Source organism: Cervus canadensis, chromosome 25 (genome assembly GCF_019320065.1).
Source record: "Cervus canadensis isolate Bull #8, Minnesota chromosome 25, ASM1932006v1, whole genome shotgun sequence".
Classification (NCBI taxonomy): domain Eukaryota; kingdom Metazoa; phylum Chordata; class Mammalia; order Artiodactyla; family Cervidae; genus Cervus; species Cervus canadensis.
The window spans coordinates 39391024-39397467 of record NC_057410.1 but is presented as its reverse complement, the minus strand read 5'-3'; the positions used below and the strand labels follow the sequence as shown (position 1 = coordinate 39397467).

General features: G+C 43.9%; 1 pseudogene; it reads left to right on the top strand.

Annotated features, from left to right (window-relative positions):
- Positions 1–741: 741 nt before the first annotated feature.
- Positions 742–2043, top strand: LOC122427190 (annotated as a pseudogene).
- The last annotated feature ends 4401 nt before the right edge of the window (positions 2044–6444 follow it).

The following is a 6444-nucleotide window of genomic DNA, read 5'->3' as shown; positions in this document are numbered from 1 at the left end:
ACTTGGCAAAACAAAAAATTTCTTTGGATTCTAAAGTCAAGTGCCATTATTGAAAGACAGACTTGAGAACAGTCATGATCCACTCTTAAACACAGAGGGGTAAAGACTTCTCCACCCAGAAACGTGAGTCTTTCTCCTTCTTTGTTAAATCCTCAAAAGTAATGCTTTGTTGTCTGCTTAATATCATCTGTATAGAAAAGGAATTAAGAAAAAAAGGAATTCACAACAATATCTTGAACTTCCAGCTGCTCCCACCAATATATCAACTCTTAGGTTTCCCACAGGGCCTAGGAGCAGTTCAGCAATCATCAAATAGGAAAACAGAGACTAATCGCTTAAAAAATGACACATGAATGAGGTAGATAAATTAAAGCTTTCACATCTAGTACTTGCCTGTTCCAACTTGGTAGCATTCATGCAATACCAGAAAAAAAATCTTCATAATCATTTGGCATTTAGTCACAATCAAGGGCATTTTTGGTACAAATTAGTACATGTACTTACTAGTATATGTAGTAAGAAAAGACACCCTTCCTTGAGTTTCTTTCTTCAAGAATGGACACCCAGCTCTTCAACAGGGTAGGCACTGGTGAGCTAAGCTACGTCATCTGAGATTCTCTGCTCAGGTGTTCACCTCTTCTGGTTTTAGGGACAAGAAGGCATCTGGAAAGCATCTGGAAGATCTTGGCGCTCTTGGGGCACCACCTGAACTGTGGTTAAATAAGCAGCACTGACTCTCTAATGACTAAAATCAGTCTACTCAAAAGCATCCTATTTAAGGTTCCAAGGTTGAAAAAAATTTGGAATTCTACAACTGTGCCTTTAAAGAAAAGTACTTTAAAAAAACAAAAGAAAACTGGGTTCGGGGTTGGGAGAATACAAAACAGGCCCCTAAATAGACCACAGACCTTGTCCATTTACCTGCATACCCATCACTGCAGAAGTAAGTATACAGTACCCCCAATTCAGTCCATTCCTCAGAATCTCTCTTCTGGGACTAACCCCAAGGATCTCATGGATGGCTCACTGCCTTAACTGCCTGCACTCCAGGCCTTCTCCAGAAAGTGAGGATGGATTCGTCCTATCTGGGATGGAAGCAAACCATAACTCCCCTTGGTTGGTGGCTTCCAAGGGAGTGGGACACTGGAGCTGGGGTCAGAGACCCTGAAACTGCAGCAGCTGGTAGAGAACATCCACAAGACCACCATCAACCCCAAAGAATGTCTCCTTTGCTACCCTGTCCTAAGCTGCGAAAGCTCCCTCGAGAGGCGTCACTGTACTCATACCCGGGAGAGGCCGTTCCAGTGTAAGGTCTGTGATCCAGCCTTCTCCACCAAAGGCAGCCTGAAGACGCACCTCGGGGTCTACCCAACCAACACGTGGGTAAAGACGCAGCATTCATGCCAGATCTGCCGGAAGAAGTTTACCAACATTTGAATGCACATGGGCGGTCAGATTCTCAGATGCCTCTGCCGGAATATCCCTGTAACGTTATGGGTCCTGAGCCAAGGATGATCAGGGGAAATGGCGCCCTCTGTCATAGGGATGTTGTCGAAGTCATCAATGTAGATGAAGTCTGCGCCCAGGAGGCCCCCAGGAGCTCCTTGAAGGTCTCCGAGCGGCTTCCCGGCACCTACTTGTCATCACCTTCTCTAGGGTTGGCCACGCTGCCACCCCTAGATGTCCCAGTGAAGGCGGGTCTCACTACTCTTGTCCTGACGCTGCAGAGCAGCAGAGAAATGGGTTCCGTGGAGAGCAATGGCTTAACCAACGACTCTTCCTCCTCAGTGATGGGGGACACGGAGGATCCGGTATCTGAGCGGGAGTCCAAACACCCTGGAGACTACACACTTCCAGGAAGCCTTCCTCGCCAACAGCCAAGGGAAGGGTGTCAAGTCCAAGTCTCCTGATGCTGGCGGCAACGCGGACAGCTCCCAGAACAGCTGCACTGAGATGATGGAAGGTTGGAGCAGTGTCCCTTCGACGTGTATCCGATCCCAACCAACCTATGTCAAACTTGAAGTTCCTGGTGTTGCACATTGATCCTGAGACCAAGTCTCCACGGATGACAACTTAGTTAGTGGCCCAGCCAAGCAACAGGGCTCAGCACCCATAAAGTCACAGGGACTCTCTGGTAGAGGCATCTGGGATTCTGACAGACACAAATACCATCCACTCTCCGCTTGATGGACATTTGGATTCTTTTTTTGTTGTTGTTTTTGCACTCTAACCCTAGGTTTATGCAGCACAATTCTTTTACTCTACACAACAAAGTACAAACACAATATTATCTAAAATGCTATAAAGTTACAAAACTCAAAACAGAAAATTTATAGTACTGACTGTACATTAAAAGCCAAAAAAAGCAATCCACACATTGCCAAGGTAACCTGAGGACCACTGTTAATATCAACACAACAAGGGGTTCTGTGATGACCCTACAGAGCTGTCACCTTACCACTTTTAGGGAGGAAGGGAGACATGGATGTGTGTTTGTGTGTGCACATGAGTACATGTGAAAGGAACCATTTGGGCAGGCTGGGACTGTATCACACCACCTGGAATCCTTTGCTTATCCCCAGAGGCTTTGCTACTAACCTGGCTCTCAGGAACTAGAAATATAGAAGCTTTCTAGCAGAAAACTGGAGGGCACCTTTGTAAGCAGGACTCCCAAACCAACACCTCCTGCAGCTGGAACTCTGCCGGCTTGAAAAGTGACAGAAGTGAGTTGGATGGGATACAAGTCACAGGGGCAGACCTTGGGTGGCCCTGCTCGTGGAGGGGAGGAGTTGGATCTGGAGAGGCTCCTGTGCCGCTGACTGGGGGGACGGGAGTGGGATGGGAGTGGGATCTCCAGCCATTCCCATGGCACGGGCAGCCGTGGCAGCTCTCTCCCAGCAGGGCTGAATCACCTGGGGGGATGGGGAGGCAGGTAGGCCGGGTGGCTGAGGCCAGGGGGTCAGCACCTTGGTGGCAGTGATCTCCTGGTCATCAACTTGTCCTCCATCCCTGCACTTCAGCACCTTCTCTGCCTCATCTGGATGCTCAAATTCCACATATGCGGAGGCTTTATAGACAGATGCAGGTTCATCCTTTCTACAGGCATGTCATTCATTTGAGTCTTCCCATAGGTGGAGCTACCAGGGCTTCCTTGGTGGCTGTCAGTAAAGAATCTGCCTGCAATGCATGAGACCCGGGTTCGATATTTGGGTCGGGAAGATCCCCTGGAGAAGGAAGTGACAACCCACTTCAGTACGCTTGCTTGGAAAATCCCATGGACAGAGGAGCCTGGCGGGCTACATTCAGTCCATGGGATCGCAAGAGTCACACGTGACTTAGCGACTAAACCACCAACAGGTGAAGAATATCTCTATGATGTGAACCTTGGTCACACTCCTGGTGAGCCTGCCAATGTGGGGAAGGGCTTGGCCTCTGCCTTTCCTTATCTCTTTTGGGACCTAGGCCTGGGGCTGCTGCTACCGCTGGAAGTGCTGCACCTCTTTCAAGTTTTATCCCTGCCACTAGTCTTTTTGCATGACTCATTCTGTTCAGTAGCTCAGTCATGTCTGACTCTTTGCAATCCCATATCTGCAGCATGCCAGGCCTCCCTGTCCGTCACCAACACCCGGAGTTTACTCAAACTCATGTCCATTGAATCAGTGAGGCCATCCAACCATCTCATCCTCTGTCATCCCCTTCTCCTCCTGCCTTCAATCTTTCCCAGCATCAGGGTCTTTTCAAATGGGTCATTTCTTCGCATCAGGTGGCCAAAGTATTGGAGTTTCAGTTTCAGCATCAGTCCTTCCAATGAATATTTAGGACTGATTTCCTTTAGGATGGACTGGTTGGATCTCCTTGCTGTCCAAGAGACTTTCAAGAGTCTTCTCCAATGCCACACTTCAAAAGCATCAATTATTCGGCACTCAGCTTTCTTTATAGTCCAACTCTCACATCCATACATGACCACTGGAAAAACCATAGCTTTGACTAGATGGGCTTTGTTGGCAAAACAATGTCTCTGCTGTTTAATATGCTGTCTAGGTTGGCCATAGCTTTTCTTCCAAGGAGCAAGCCTGTTTTAATTTCATGGCTGCAGTCACCATCTGCAGTGATTTTGGAGCCCCCCAAAATAAAGTCTTTCACTGTTTCCACTGTTTTCCCATCTATTTGCCATGAAGTGATGGGACCAGATGCCATAATCTTAGTTTTCTGAGGATTGAGTTTTAAGAAAACTTTTTTCAGTCTCCTCTTTCACTTTCATCAAGAGCCTCTTTAGTTCTTCTTCACTTTCTGCCGTAAGGGTGGTGTCATCTGCATATTTGAGGTCATTGATATTTCTCCTGGCAATCTTGATTCCAGCTTGTGCTTCACCCAGCCCAGCATTTCTCATGACATACTCTGCATATAAGTAAAATAAACAGGATGACAATATACAGCCTTGATGTACTCCTTTCCCTTTTGGAACCAGTCTGCTGTTCCATGTCCAATTCTAACTGTTGTTTCCTGACCTGCACACAGATTTGTCGAGACAGGTCAGGTGGTCTGGTATTCCCATCTCTTTAAGAATTTTCCAGTTTGTTGTGCTACATACAGTCAAAGACTTTGGCATAGTCAATAAAGCAGAAATAGATGTTTTTCTGGAACTCTCTTGCTTTTTTGATGATCCAACGGATTTTGGCAATTTGATATCTGATTCCTCTGCCTTTTCTAAATCCAGCTTAAACATCTGGAAGTTCACAGTTCACGTACTGTTGAATCCTGGCTTGGAGAATTTTGAGCATTACTTTACTAGCATGTGAGATGAATGCAATTGTGTGGTAGTTTGAGCATTCTTTGGCATTGCCTTTCTTTGGGACTGGAATGAAAACTGACCTTTTCCAGTCCTGTGGCCACTGCTGAGTTTTCCAGATTTGCTGGCATATTAGGTGCAGCACTTTCACAGCATCATATTTTAGGATTTGAAATAGGTCAACTGGAATTCCACCACCTCCACTAGCTTTGTTCGTAGTGATGCTTCCTAAGTCCCCCTTAACTTTGCATTCCAGCTTGACTCATTGGTGGCCCCTTTATCTTTAGAGTGATCCTGGGACATCTCATCAGAGTAGTGTTTTCATTTAATAGGAGAAGGAGCCCCGGTGCTGGACTTTTTATTATTTTCTTGGCCTCATAGCAAGCTCTTCTTTTTCTCTCCTGTGGTGAGAAAAAGCATCCCATCCTGTGGTGTTCAAAGCAGCAATGGCTGGCTCACTTATCTGAACTGTCATTTCTATCTTGAGTTTGAGAAAGGATCCCTCATGAATTGCAATTTACCTCAAGTATAGCATCTTCCCATGGCCTTGGCCTCCTACCACTCTCCTCCATTTTTGGACTTTTAAAAATCTTTTATTGGGATTTTGCCAGTGGTTAAGTGGCTAAGACTCATGGCTTCCAGTGCAGGGGGCACAAGTTCCATCCCTGGTCAGGGACCTGGAGATCCCACATGCCAGAGTGAAGATTCCCAGTGGGGCAGCTAATACCTGACACAGCCAAATTAATTAATTAAAACATTAGAAAATAAAAATAAAACCTTTGTTACTACAGAAAAATGCTGCTACGAGTATTTTTAAATGTTTTTGGTGCACACACAGTTATATATTCATCTAGGCTAGAGGAGTTACTGATTTTAGGTTAATGCATTTCTTCAGTTTTCTATAGAAGCCTGACTGCTTTCTAAAGATGTCATACCAATTTATAATCCCAACAGTAATGTATGAAAATTCTGCATTCTCACCAATATTTATTAGCCTTGGTCTTTTTGATTTTTGCCATTGTTGTGTATACATAGTGATACAAAATTTTGCTTTTAGTGTGCAGTTCCCTGATGAATAATGAAATTGAAGACTTTTTATATCTTACTGACTATTAAAAAATCCTCATTTTGGCATTAATCAGCTATATATATGTTTGTGTGTATATATATGCACATATATATATGGCATGGTACAGTAAGTATCTTTTTAGTAGAATTTCTTAAAATAATTTCATACTTGGAATAATTTCATTCTTAGTATTTTAGAAGACATAACTATTTTTCATTAATTTTAAATTATTTTTATTAACTTTAATTTTATTGTAGTTACAATTGTAAATATTTTCTTTACCATTAATCCTGCTTATGTTTAAGAAATAATTGACTTTCTTGCAAATTTTTTGGTAGTTTTCTCTTTTATATGGATATTCATTTTTCCTGACATTTGTTGAATCTTTACTTCCCCTGCTACTCTAAAGTGCCAAATTTATTAAGAATTTAGTATTCTCTTATGGTCTGAAATCTCTACTGTGTTCCTTCAGTCAATCTGTGGCTCTTGAAGCAATATCACACTGTCATAATTACTATAACTTTGTTATAGCTCATTAAGCAAGTCCTTATTTTTCTTCCTAGAGAGGTTTTAGAGTTTCCTACAC